This window comes from Tupaia chinensis, unplaced genomic scaffold, assembly GCF_000334495.1.
Source record: "Tupaia chinensis unplaced genomic scaffold, TupChi_1.0 Scaffold000350_1, whole genome shotgun sequence".
Taxonomy (NCBI): Eukaryota; Metazoa; Chordata; class Mammalia; order Scandentia; family Tupaiidae; genus Tupaia; species Tupaia belangeri.
This window is the reverse complement of record NW_006159844.1, coordinates 1,776,939-1,792,137: the sequence shown is the minus strand read 5'-3', so window position 1 is coordinate 1,792,137 and position 15,199 is coordinate 1,776,939. Positions and strand designations below refer to the sequence as shown.

At 39.0% G+C, this 15,199-nt stretch overlaps 1 pseudogene; it reads left to right on the top strand.

Annotated features, from left to right (window-relative positions):
• Nucleotides 1-4,577: 4,577 nt before the first annotated feature.
• LOC102485755 (proteasome subunit alpha type-3 pseudogene) lies at nt 4,578-5,342 on the top strand (annotated as a pseudogene).
• Nucleotides 5,343-15,199: the final 9,857 nt, after the last annotated feature.

The window sequence follows — 15,199 nt, the reverse complement described above, 5'->3', positions numbered from 1 at the left end:
TTCTGAGCCATCAAAAGCATGCAGGAGAAGATGATCTGAGAAATTTCTGCAGCTCTATCTGCCTGACACTCACCTAGCAACCTGCACCTTTGTAGCTGAAACTGGATAATTCAAAGGCCTCCCAATTTCTAGAGAACAGGTGCCACCTGGGGCTGAGCTGCTGAATATCAACCAAGGAAGATGACAGGGAATGCGTGCACTATCACCTTCAGAAAATAGTGACATCTGAGAGTTCTGCCGCTTTGTCTTCCTGCAACTTGCAAGAAGGCCCATCCTTTGTCTTCCTGCAACTTGCAACAGTCAACCAGGCCCATCCTTGCTGGGGTGGGTGTCCCAGTGGCATGGGGACTGAGGAAAGGAGTCTCCAAATCCCAGTTAACATACCTGAGGTTTCAATGGCATGTGGGCAGAGATGAGCTGCCGCTCCATCTCCCTGCTGCTTGCCATGCAGCCACTCAGGCCCGTTCTTGCTGGTCCAGGTGTCCCAATCTGGCTGCTCAGTCACTTCTAACCACTCAGCAGAACTAATCTGCCTGAGGTCTTGGGTGATTTGCCTCTGTCAATGCTGTTACAGTAAAGAGACATTTTATATCAAGAAAAATAGATTCTGGGTTAGCCCATAGCACAGTGGTTAATTAAGTGCTTTGCATGGAAAGTCAGCTCCCACATGGCCAACCACAGCTCAAATCCCAACCCCAGAATCTTGAAAAACACACTGGGTACATGTGTGTGCATACCTGAAATTCTGATGAGATAGAGAAATGGAGGAAAAAAGATTGCAGTGTGACTACACCCTATTGGGGGTACATTTTTTTCTCTCTTAAGTGCACATGCCCACTGACAATAAAAAAAAGAAAGAAAACAAGATAGATTGCATTGTAAAAGTACTTTTTATTTTAGTGGTAGCTTCTAATTCAGCTCAAGTTATTTCTAAACTTTGAAAATTAACCCATTAAGATATTTTTCCAAAAAAAATAAAGTGATGACTACATATTATGGTTGTGACTAGATAAATGACTAAGTGACTATCATTGTGATAGTACCAGATTTGTATATGGAAAATATCTTTTGCATACATTCATCAGTGGGTTAATAGTACAAATGACAGGTGAATAAAATGTAAATGATAGGTAAGAATAGTTGTACCAATATGGTCTTTAAGGTTAATTTTATTTCATTTTGAAGCTTTTCCTTGGAGTCTCTAATAAACTCCAACTAAAATGCCCAATAGGGGCCGGGCCTGCAGCACAGTGATGCAAAGAGGAAGCTGCAAGAAGGAAGACTGGTCCCACATGGTCCACCAGGTTTTGAGTCCTGACACAAAGTCTTGAAAGACACACTGGGCACATGTACATGACCAAAATCATGAAGAGATTGAGACTAGAGGAGAAAAGATCATGGCATGACCCCATTAGAGGTGCTCTTTCTGTCTCTCCACCTCTCCCTCTTTCTCTGTGCCTTTCTCTCTCTCTCTCATATGTACACATACAGTCTCTGGCATACAAAAAAGTTCTGAAAATGAAAAATAAATAAAATACTTGAATACAAATTGTTATCATAAGATGCATGTAATTTTTAGCCTTTTAACGCTTTGGTAACAAAACAAAAATCTGCTTTTCATATATCACAATTCTTTTAAGTCTTTATTGAATTAATCCATCTTGAAACAAAATGAAAAATATAATTGAGAACTATACTTGATAATATTGGAAAATAATACATTTACTTGTAGTATGGCATTATAATTATATTTTTAATACACAATATGTCCCTAAGGGTTTTATTAAAGAAATAATCTTCTGGGTATCTACCTCAAGACATTAAGACACACACGTATACAGAATGAATTATTAGTGTTTTATTAATATATAAATATAATATCTTAAGTTTTAAACAAAGTAAAATTATTTAGTCCTTTTTTAAAAATGAGTGTGTTGTTTTTCCCCACAAAATAAGATTATGAGTACAAAATTTAATATTAAAGCTGAACAATAAAAATTAAATGTAAACTATCTTAGACTCAGTCCCTGAAGGGTGAATAAAAAATAAAAATATAATAACCAGATGAAAGTGATATCAAGTAAGAAAAAAAAAGTGTTATCTTGGTGGAAAAGGAAAGTTACCTTACTTCATATAAAAACAAAAAATAGGGCCAGCCTGTGGCATGGCAGCTGAGATGGCTGGATCTCACATCTCTGAACACGCAGCTGAAAAACATGCCAGCACGTGTGTATGTGGGCCCAAAATTCCAAAATGAAGGGGAAATGGAGAAGGAATTGTGACATGGTCATTCCCCATGGGGAATGCTTTCTCACTTTCTTTCTCTCTCTGACAAATGCATGTACCCTCCGGCAAATTTTTTTTAGATATAAAATTAGCTCTTTCTACCACGGTCTTCTAAAAGCAAATTAAAAAGAAGGGGAGAAGACAGGAACTTTCTGAGGATCTGGGACAAACTCGGGATTCAGTAGGAACAGAGCACAAGTATTCTCTGCCTTTATGAATCTACATATGACAGATGGACACACATTGAGAAAACACGGTATTACAAATGATGTAGGAATTGAGTGCCATGAGGAAGAACATGGAAAAGCTCTACTTTAAATGAGGACCTGCTCACCAGCAGGTCCTAGGACAAACACAGAGAGCCTTTTTGTTGTTTCATGTTTTTATTACTATGAAGTAACAAAAATAAATTACATTATGGAAGTTTAAATATTAAATGGTATAAAAATTATATCATATAAACATTATCCAAGGGCTATAATTCTTGACTGCTTTTTGTTCAAGTTATATTGAAGCTATAGCATGTACTTCATACTGAAAAAAGAAAAAGCATTTTTATGAAGAATAATAATCCATATGAAGGGTGACAAATATATCTTTAACTCTAGTGATGGTATTACACAGAATATATATGGCCCTTGGCTCAGCCAATGTGAAAAATATGAATATATATATATAGCATGCTTGTAGGATTCAATCCAGTATCTTAACCACAAGTTCCAGGCTCCAAGAAATTCATTCTGTGAAGACAGATATTGATCATAAAGACAGTTAAAGCAAAGAGATCAACTCTGTTCATTTCTTCTTATTTTCCCAACAGCTTCTCAAGGTCAGAGAACATGTCTGCTTCATTCTGTAAATCTTCATTAGACCTAGGACAGGGCCATCCACAAAGGGAGTCCTTTTAGGTGCCCCTGAGGGAAAAGAAAATATCAAAGATTTTGTGAGTTATTGTCACTGAAAGTAAATGGGGCATCTTGAAACAGCGAAGAAATAAGTCTGACAGAAAAAAATGCATGTGAGAAAGCAGTCTAGATAAGATTGGAATTGTGGGTTTAGGCCATCCTGAGGAAGACCTAAAAAACACGGACAGGGAGCTGAAACTCTTAGACAATGAAATCATCAAAGGGAATTCTGAATACACATCTCTTCCTTGCACTGGAAGAAAACTGTAGGGAACTTGTGAGGGAAGAGAGATGGAATTTAAGGAAGCTATCAGGTTGTGATTAAAAGAGAAAGCAGAAAGGGATGATGGCCAGAGGTACAATGTGATAGAGTGATAATAATGGTAAGAACGAATATGGGGAGGGAGAAGAAACTAAGGATGACTCTAATTTATCCTGTTGTTTTACTGAAAAATATAGTAATATTACTGACAAAACGGAATCTCAAGAAAATCAAGAAGGAAGTTGGTTTGGAGGGAGGTTGGTGAGTGTGGTTTTAAACATGTTGAGTTTGAGGTGACACTGATCTAAACGAAAATATTCAATCAGCAATTTGTTTTGTATTTGTGATTTATAATCTGTCTTCTTTTTTTATATTTGGCAGTGGGCATGTGAGCATACAAGAGAGAGGAAGGGAGAAAGGGAGAGGAAGAGAGCAACCCCTGACAGTCATACTGCAATCCCATCTCCATTTCCCCATCTTGTTGGGATACTTGGCATACACATGCCCAGTGTGTTTTACAAGCTGCCAGGCCAAGATGTGAACCATGCAATAGACCATGTGGGATCTAGTTCTCTTAACTACTATGCCAGCCCTGCCTCTCTTTTTAAAAAATGATTGAGTTAGCTTGATTGAAATCAAAATAACGCAAAGTACAATTTTTTTAACCACATAAGTTAAAAATTATAGTTAAAGTTTTTTAACAATATAATAGTCCTTCAAAATTATTAGGGGAATGGCCATTACCATATGTCAATAAGTTATTTAGGAAACAATTGGAAACTCAGAGCTAGAACTCAGGTTGAGGCAGGTTTGGAACCATACGTGACATCTGCATACAAATATCTTTATGGTCTCTGAGGCCAAGAACTATGCTTGGTAGGTGTATAGGACCAACAACGATAGAGGCTTCAAAATGCCATTAAGAAAGTCATACAGGGTTAATGTCTCTGTACTGACTGACATGCATGGCATTCCCTTTTGAAAAACAATGTAATGCACTGTAAAGTTATATGTAATCCAATGTAATATAAAGAAGATTATGATGATAATAAAAAATTAAAAATTAAAAAAAAAGAAAGTCATACAGGGGAAGTCCTACTTCCAGGTTGTTGTATTGTTACACCATGAGCTCAATCAGCACCGGGTATGACCTGTCAGCATCTACATTCTCTCCTGATGGAAGAGTTTTTCAGATCGAATATGCTATGAAGGCTATGGAAAATAGTAGTACAGCCATTGGAATTAGATGTAAAGATGGTGGTGTCTTTGGGATAAAAAAAATTAGTCCTTTCTAAACTCTCTGCAGAAGGTTCCAAGAAAAGACTTTTTAATGTTGATCGGCATGTTGGAATGGCAGTAGCAGGTTTGTTGGCAGATGCTCGCTCTTTAGCAGACATAGCAAGAGAAGAAGCTTCCAACTTTAGATCTAACTTTGGCTATAACATTCCACTAAAACATCTTGCAGACAGAATGGCCATGTACGTCTATGCATATACGCTCCACAGTACTATTAGACCTTTTGGCTGCAAGTTCATGTTAGGGTCTTACAGTGTGAATGACGGTGCACAACTCTACGTGATTGACCCATCAGGTGTTTCATACAGTTATTGGGGCTGTGCCATTGGCAAAGCCAGGCAAGCTGCAAAGACAGAAATAGAAAAGCTTCAGATGAAAGAAATGACCTGCTGTGATGTTGCTAAAGAAGTTGCAATAATAATTTACATAGTACATGATGAAGTTAAGGGTAAAGCTTTTGAACTAGAGCTCAGCTGAGTTGGTGAATTAACTAAAGGAAGGCATGAAATTGTTCCCAAAGACATCAAGAAGCAGCAGAGAAATATGCTAAGGAATCTCTGAAAGAAGATGAATCAGATGATGATAATATGTAATGTTTACTTCAGCATCTACTCTATTTTCAGTTGCTACTACTGTCCCATGTTAATATTTAGTCCCATGGATTATATGTACCTACTGACCAATTTTCATTAAATTTTTGTTGTATAAGAAAGAAAGAAGAAAGAAAGAAAGAAAGAAAGAAAGAAAGAAAGAAAGAAAGAAAGAAAGAAAGAAAGAAAGAAAGAAAGAAAAAGAAAGAGAAAAAAAGAAAAGAAAGTCATACAGGAGGTCAGTCCCTTTGGTCAAGTGGTTAAGGGACCTGGATCCCATGTGACTAACTGTGATTTGAATTCTGTACCCCATGGCTGTGTGTGCAAGACCAAATCCCAACAAGATGGGAAAATAAAAGAGAATAGATGGCAGTGTGACTATGCTCCATTAAGAGGTCCTTTCTCCCTCTCCCTCTGACTCTTTAGTGAATGCACATGCCCTCGGGCAATCTTTAAAAAAATTTTTTTTAATTAAAAAAAAAAAGAACATGGAGTGGAAAATAATCAGAGCCCAGGGATTTCTTTTGAAGCCATATTTGCACAAAGAAAGCACTGTTATTATTCTTTGTTTATTTATTTTGAAAGGTAGATTTTTGCTACAGGGTGCATGTGCTCACTGAAGAACAGAGACAGACAGAAGGCGAGAAATCACTCCCCAGGGTGGATGACCACACCACAATCCCTTCTCCTCCATTCTACTCTCAGGATTTGGGGCACCCATGCACAGGTGTGCAGCGTGTTTCAAGCGTCTGGTTCAGGACTCAAACCACAGGGGAACCAGCAGTTAGCGTAATGGCTATGTCGCTGGACTCCCACGTAGTCGACCACGGTTCGTGTCCCGGACCCAGTGGCTTAAAACTCATGCCGGGCGCATGTGCGTGCGTGCCCAAGATCCCAAGAGGAGAATGGAGGAGAAGGGATTGCGGCGTGACCATCCCCCCTGTGGGGTGATTTCTCACTTTCTGTCTCTCTGTCTCTCTGTCTGGCGAGCACACGCACCCTATAGCGAAAATCTCTCAAAAAAAAAAAAAAAAAGACTCAAACAACAGTCGGTCATGTGGGGGTCCAGCAACATAACCATTGTGCCATCTGTTGGTCCCAGGAAGCACTGTTTTTATTAAGACAGTTTTTTTGAAGTGGCTTGGGGTAAAAGCTAAGGGAGGAAATAGGAGATAGAAAGTCCCTCCCCAAATCATCCCCTTGGCCACAACAGTGATATTGAATAAAAAAGGCTCTCATGCCCTCATGGCCCTCTGCCATTGCAGAGCTACAGTCTAGTCTAGAAAGGAGATTATACATTTTTTTTAATTTTACAATCACTGTTATATCATTACAACATGCAAAATGAATTTTCCCATCCAGAATACACTATATATTGGCTCAATCAAAGATATTACCATACATACTATCTTTAACAGATAGATCATTTTCCATTTTCTGTTTCTTAAATGTTTTGCTTCTTTTTTCCTTTGATTTCCTCCCTCTCACTCTCTACCATTTCCCACCCTCCTCCCACAGTCTATATTTTTAAGAGTAAAAAGAAAAGAAGATGAAGGGAAAGAAGTTAGGTAAGAGTAATTGGCAGTCTGTGGTATGCATGGTGATTAAGATGGCTGGATTCCACATGGCCAACTGCACAGTAAAGTACTAGACCCGGCAGTTTGAGAAACATGCTGAGGACATGTTCATGTGTGCCCAAAATCCCAAGAGGAGACTAAAGGAGAAGGGACTGTAGCATGACCATTCACTTCCTCTCTCTCCCTCTCTTTCTCTCTCTCTCTCTCTGTCCAGCAAGCACCTCCTCTGGAAAAAAAAATTAAAAGAGAATGTTTCAGTGGGGTGGGAAACAAAATTTATATTATAAAAATCAAGGAAGGCTTTATGACTAAGTGAGGTTTCAGTTAATGCCTAAAGACTGAGTTGGAAGAAATCAGAGGAGAGAGATTTGCAGACTGGGAGAATGGCAGATGCAGAAGCCCTCAGAAAGAAAAATGTTTGCCCCTTTGAGGACCAGGAATAAGAAACTGGGTAGCCAGTTGAGAACAAGCAAAGAGGACAGAGCATAAAATTAGGTTTAGGAGTCAGGTGGTGGTACAGCAGCAACAGAACAGGACCCCCATGGGAAAGGTCTAGAATTCACCTCCTGGAACCTCTCTGGGCACACCACACACACCAGTGTTCCCAGCTGGCTGAGATTGGTTAAGACTCTATTAGGGATGCGCCTCTCTCTCTCTCTTTCTCTCTCCCCCTCTCTGAAGGAGGAAATAAATGAACTATTTTGAAATTTATCTTAGAAAAATAAACAAAAACAATTTTTTTTTCAGTTAGCTTAAACGTATGAGTATCTTACAGGTGAAACTCAGAGAGGTTAAATAGCATACTCAAGTTTATCCATCTGAAAACTGGAAGTCGATCCCAGGCCACAGGTCAGTCTGATTTAAAGCCTATACTCCTGACCCCTCCAATAGACTCTCCTAACCTTCCTGATCTTAACAGTCACCTGAGGTGCTTGTTAATGTAGGATTTCCAGGCTCGACCCCAAAACTTCAGAATCAGATTCTAATAAAGAGGAGGCACATTAGAGCCCCACAGGAAAGAAACAGAACATTCAAACTGGATAATTAGAGGAGGATTCAAAAGAAATCAGATCAGCCCTAACACAGGAGGCAAACCCAGTCTCCTCATCTTTTGTTTCCCTGAATGAGAACGTGCACAATGTGCACTAGCCAAACCAAAGACGGTGCCTGTGAGTTTAGCGCCATCGTTCTGTGAGTTATTTTGGCTTTCACATATGGGTTGTTTTTCTAGAATACAGGATTACTACGTTATGAAATGCTAATTGTTTTTGCCATCCTGCATGACCTGCCTGGAAGATGAGATGCAAATTAAGACATAATACAATTATGGTTGCTCTTACCCTATTCAAATGTATTTCTCTTTTCCAACAGGCACAGGTAAGTGGCCCTTATTTTTTCTTTCATTTCCAGCATCTTACTCTACCTCCCCCCTCTTGCAGCCTAGGGACTGAACCCTGCCTGAATGCCTAACATTACCATAATGGTGAGACTTCTTGTTTTAAACAAACGTATCTGGAAAGTCTGCATTCAAATATCTCATCTTTCTAAATAATCGCTTTGGGTAGCTAAATATTTAGTCCACATGGTTGCGTTTTTATACAGTAAACTCTCATTAAAATACTATAACAAGACAAACTGAAAGAGAAGAGGCGTTTTCAGAGAAGGATGACATCCATCAGTGTGCAAGGCAGTGTCGTATCCTGCCGTAATGACCGTGGAGAGTTTACAGGTAGGCAGAAACCTCTATTCTTTTCAACACCAGCTGTTAACGTTTCTTCTCCACCTCCTTGCCAGCTGCCCACCTTGATTCAGCTCCATATCTTACAGGACAGAATGAAATACTTCACTGACGGAAATGTTTCCCAAAAAAGAAAGTGAGAAGGGAAGGAGGGAAAGAAGCGAAGGAAGGATGGGAAGGAGGAAGGGATGGTATCAAAAAGAAATAAATGTCTTTTGGCAAATTACCTAAAAATCTGATCTCAATAAGTCAGTAAGCACTTAAGATTATTTTAGGATGTGAGTTGTTTATAGTTGTAAATATTTGAACTGCTAAAGTGTTCAATCACATCGGATTGGATAAATAATTTATGAGCTATCCATACAATGGAATAGTTGTGATTATTTAAAGTTATAGTATAGGCCTATATCCATTGACATGGAATATTGTTAAAGTGCGAAAAGCAAGTTACAGATCTATAAGTATAATCCAGTCTTATTATTTAAATTTGTATTTATACATATGATGTATGCATGAATGCCTGTGTATGTATACACAGGGAAAGAAAGCCACCGAGTCCTGGACTCGAACCGCGGTCGTCCACATGGGAATCCAGTGCCTTTAACCACCATGCCACCTACCAGCCCCTAAATGGTTATTTTTGAGAAGTAAAACTTATGGAAGATTTCTTTCTTTTTTGCTTATCTCTGTTTTCTAATTATCCTACAAGGAACATGACTTATTTGTGGAAAGCTGTCAGACAGAAAACTGAGTAGCTGTGGCTGGAAATTGTTATATAAGTACTTCCTCAAAATTTACTATTCTATATCACCTTTAAGGTAAGAAATATTATGTTGTAGATATGGTAATAAAATTTGCACACCAATCTCTGGTATCCATGTTTAGTGCTTTTAAAATCATCGGACTTTTCATGAAAAGACAAGATAAAAATGTATAGCGTATGCAAACATAAAAATGTAGAGGGTGTGAAAACAACTTTTTACGAAAGAGAATACAATAAAATAAAAAAGATATATCTGAATGGTTTACGGGCATGTGTAAATATTACCTGGAAGGGAAAATAAGAAACTTGTAGCAAGGCCAGCTCCATTGCACAGTGGTAAGTGCACTACCTCAGGACAAACTGGATTCCACGTGATGACTTTGGTTGGACTCCCCAGCTGGGTCAGCCAGAAACACGTTGGGCACATGCACAAGTGCCCGAGATCCAATGGAGACTGGAGGAAAGGAATCATGGTGTGGCCAGACCCTGAGGAAAGTGCTCATCTCTCTCCCCTCCCCCCACATCCTCATGTGCATGCACAAGCACTTTATTATGAATAAAGAATAAGATAAATTTATCACAGTAGTTACGTGTAGGGTATAGGAACTGAACTGAAGGAAACAGAGATAAACTTCTTTTTTATTTTTTGATGTTTGAAATTTGTGAATCAATTACCTAGTCCAAAACAAAATGTTAAATTAATCTATCTACTTCTCACTAACTTATGTAGTTTTTTTTCATGTTTCCCAGAATTTTACCTTTGTGATCAGTTTAGTGATTTAGTCTTGATATAATTTTAATGATATTCACATGTTTATATGGATTTTTTTTTTCAGACAAGCTCTTCCTATGTCCTAATCCTATGCCTTAGCCTCCCAAATAGCCAGGACTACAGGCATATGCATGTGCCTATCTTGCACGATTTTTTTTTTTTGTACCATTTCTACTAGGTCTCTTTTCAAATAGTAAAGTCCACATTACCTGGGGGTCAGCAGGTGGTGTGATGGTTAAAGGCACTGAACTTGCATATAGCTGACCATGGTTCAAATCCTGGACCTGGTGGCTTGCTTTCTCACTTCCCCTCTGTCTCTCTCTGTCTTTCTCTGGTCAAACTGGATAATAATAATAATAATTAATAAAGTTAAAATAAAATCGTTCTTTAAAAAAAAAAAAAAAGGTAAAATGACCTGGATAGACCTGGATAGAGGGATAGTCTCAGCACCTTGACAGCAGAATGGGTGAATATTTTTACTCTATCCTTTTAAAAGGGAGGTTAACCAAGAAGGTCAAATAGAAAATAAACCACGATTGAGGGTTTGTGGCTAACAGGCATGTAGGAGGCACATGCTCTCGTTCATCATCCTATTTAGGATGCAGTATTAACTTCTCTTGGATCACAACTCTGCCTCTATTGTTTCCCCATTAACACAGTGCACCCAGTGGGAACATCTGCCCAACACTAATGAGCTATTCACAGAAGAAACGAGAATAGGCTACTAGGAGCCAAGGTAAAGCAATTAGAGGGAAAGGGAGACTGTTGGCTCCTGACCTAAATTGAATTGCTTTTAAGAGACAGAAACAGATTTTTAATTATGTAATGCCTTTGTTTCTCATTTCCTTTAAAATGTAAAGGTCAAAATCCCCTTGCAAATGCTAAGGGCCAGATTCACTACTGGTGAGTCTGTGAGGACCGGATGGACACAAACCAGAAAAGATGCCCAGTTCTCCCCTGATGGAACCAAAGCATTGTTTCCCCTTTTTTTGTTATCATCCAAAGTATTGTTTGAAATAGTTAATATCTACTGTGTCTCTCCTTTTGCAACTTCCTTTTCTTTCTGAATACTATTCTAAGAGAAATTTAGTCTGCCTTTACTAAGAAGGCGTGACGATTTGGATAAGCAAAAGTCTAGTTAACTTCTACTTTTGCAATAATTGACTTTGCTTCGAGATTGCTTTAACGTCCTCTTCTCTTCCTTGTATTTATTAAGTTTGCATTTCAGTAGTGGATGAGATTATCTTCTCACACACTTCCCGTCTACTCTTCATTCCACCCAGCCCACCCCCTCCGCCCCCAGATACCTTCATTCTTTAGAGCCTGGCTGGGCCCACCTCCTCAGCAGGGACTTCCCTGGTTGCTCTCCTGATTTCCAGCCTATTTCTGTTTACGCCTTTCACCCTGACACTCAATCTCACATTGTCCCTTCTTTCATTCGGCAAGAAATCTAATAAGTGGACCACATATGATTCACATGACAAGAAAACAAAAGGAATTAAAGCACAGCTGTGCCCTGAGGTTCAGTTAGTGACATTAGGATCTCTTTCTCCTGCTCCATCTCTTGATTCTGCTTTCCCTATGCGTGGTTTTTTTCTCAGGCCAACTTTCCCCATAAGGTGGCTAATATAGTCCTAGCAGTTGTAGGCTTTAGGAAAAGAAGAGCCTCTTTCCCAACATTCTAGCAGAAGTCCCAGGGATGATGGTAGACGTCCAGTCCCAACTTACACACTCACCCAGGGATGGAGCTGGAAATCAGCTCCACCCCAGACCACGCTCTGAGAAGGGGACTGGCTGGATACCAAAAAGAAAAGAAGGATTATGCCACCAAAAGGTACAACGCTGGACACACACATACACACACAGTTGTCCTAACAGCACTGTCATTGCCCCAGATTTATGTGAGTACATTTTATCTCACCTTCCTAGACAGTAAGTTTGTGAAGATCAGAGATTTTTACTATCATCCCACATCTGGCCCATTATAAAACCTTAGTACATGCACATATATAGATACACATGTACGTGTGTGTGTGTGTATATATATATATATACATGCGCACACACACAAATATACATACACATATGTATGTATACTGAATATGAAATTTTCCCTTCCCCAAAAAAAAAAAAAAAAAACGGAGAAAGAGAGAGAAACCCAATATAAACCTCCGTCTCTACAGGGCTGGACACCTCCATGGACACAGCAAAGGAAAATCCCATATTTAGGGCCAGTAGACAGTGTTTTCAATGGTGATAAACCTAATCACTCCTGAACAGAACAAATGCTCTACTTTCTTTTTAAAGAGCTTAGAACAGGAATCAGTCAACTTTTTTTTTTCATAGACCAGTTAACACATTTGAGAGAATTTCAGTTTATGGTGGGCCGAACCCATGGCCTAGAGATTAAGAGAGCCGGATCCTACATGAACAATCACACAAATTCAATCCTGGCTCCAGCAGCTTCAAAAACAGTGAGGAGGCCAGCAGTTACTCCTACACTGCTGTTTGAGTCCTGGATCAGGTGGCTTGAAAATCACAGCGGGCATGTGTGCAGGTGTGCCCAAGATTCCAGGAGAATACAGGAAAAGGAACTTTGGCATAGCCATCCCACCGCAGGGTGATTTCTCACTTTACCTCTCACTGTCTCTGTCTCTCTTTCTCTCTGGTGAGTTCACACACCCTAAAACAAACAAAAAAGAAAAACAGTGGGCATGTGTATGTGAATGCCCCAGATCTCAACAGGTTGGAAAAACGGAGAAGGGATTTGGGTGCAACTATGCCCCATTGGGGAGTGCTTTCTCCCACTATCTCTTTGTCTCTCTGTCTTTCTCTGGCAAGCACTCATACATCCTCTGGCATTTTTTTTAAGGGAAAAAAAGCTTGTGGAAAATGGAATTAAAATGTGAATTTATTTAGGTCCTAAGTTTGTGTTTCTTTCTTTTTAATTTTCCCAAGAGTGTGTGTACTCACTGGAGAAAGATGGAGAGAAAAAGAGAGAAGGAAAGCAAGAAACCACTCCTCACAGAAGACGGTCATGCCATAGTCCCTTCTCCATTTTTCCTTCCTTTCAAGATTCTGGGCATGGGACCAGCAGTTGGTGTAATGGCTATGTCACTGGACTCCCATGTAGTCGACTGAGGTTCAAGTCCCAGACCTGATGGCTTAAACTAACACCGCACGCATGTGCGTGCATGCCTAAGATCCCAAGAGGAGAATGGAGAAGAAGGGATTGCGGTGTGGCCATCCCCACTGCAGGGTGATTTCTCGCTTTCTGTCTCTCTGCCTCTGTCTTTCTGGTGAGCGCATGCACCCTATAGCAAAAACTTCCCAAAATAAATAAATAAATAAATAATAAATAAAATTTTTAAGATAATAATAACAAATGGAATTAAATAAATAAATAATTCTTTTAAAATATTTATTTCCTTCATTTTGTTTTCTTTTTTCTTTTTTTTTTTTCTTTTTTCTGCCAGTGAGTGCCTGTGCTCACCAGAGGGAGAGAGAAAGTACCCCCCTCCATAGTCACTCTGTAATTCCTTTCCCTCCACTTCTCTATTCCATCACAATTTGGGGCATCATGCACATTGCCCAGAATGTTTTTCTTTTTATTTCTTTCATTTTTTTTTTCATGCAATCACTGTACATCTTTAAAGCACACAAAATGGATTTTCCCAGCATGGATAGTGTGAATATATTGTGTATTAGTCCAGTCAAAGATATACCATATACATTATCATCATCAGATAAGTTTTCATTTTTGTGTTCATTAAATGATTTTGTTTCTTCTCCTCAGAGTGTTTTTCAAACCTCCATGACTGGGATTCAAACCACAATCAGTCGTGCAGGATCTGAGGGGTTTTTGTTGTTGCTGTTGTTAGGTTTTTGCCATAGAGCATGTGCACTCACCTGACAGCGACAGAGAGACAGAGGGAAAGTGAGAAATCACCCTCCAGGGAGGATGACCATGTCGCAATCCCTTCTCCTCCATTTTCCTTTTGGGATTCTAGGCATGCTTTTCAAGATGCAGGGCCCCAGACTCCAACTATGGTTGGCCATGTGTGAGTCCAGCACCTTAACCACCACACCACTCGCTGGCCCCTGAGATCCAGTTTTCTATGCACAGCTTAACCACTGTTATGGAACCAGTCCTTACCTTCTTTTGATTTTCTTTAAGACTAAGAAATACATTCTCAGCTTGTAAGTCATACAAAAAAAAAAAAGGCAGGGACAGGGAGCCAGAATTGACTCATGAGCCAGAATTTGCTAATATTTGCCCTGAGTATTACAGGTTCTCCTAGACGGACTCTCTTAAAACTTTACTCACATAAGAGGGAAGCAAAAATCGAATTTGGTGACTTTAAAACTTTTGCATTTTGAGAGACTGAAGTTTTCATGCATGTGGTACTTAAATTTATGGATGCCTGTCAGATCTGTTCTTAAAGGACCTGCAAAATAATTTAACCATATTCACTTCAGTTTTCTTAAATTTCAGCCGTAGAGGCTAGATACCAGGACAAAAGTTCTGCAGGTTTAAAAGTCATATCTCTAGTATACTGGATGGCAGATTACTAGTGGTTATGGTAAGTGGGTTAACATTTATATTACCATTTATTCAGCCTCAAATTGATCAAAATATTTAGATAATCTGAAGGGGTCATTGCTTTTCTTAATTCATGTATTGTTCAATATTTTTGACCACTTACTATTCTCCAGATTAAATAACAATAACAATTAATATTTTACTTTATTCCATATAAGAATAGAAGTAGCTAAATAACATTTACATGGTATTCTAAAATTGTCAAATTATTTTAAGAATTATTATGTCATTTATGTGTCAGTCTGTCATTTAATTTCCCTCCTAAATTAATGTATCGGTTGGAAAATTTTATATTATTATATAAACCCCCTTTCCTTCAGGGAAACAAAGAGGTTAAGGTACTTGAGTCAAAATTTGAACCTAGGTTTTTGACTCTAGATGCTTTTTCTTCCCATGACACTGGCTCA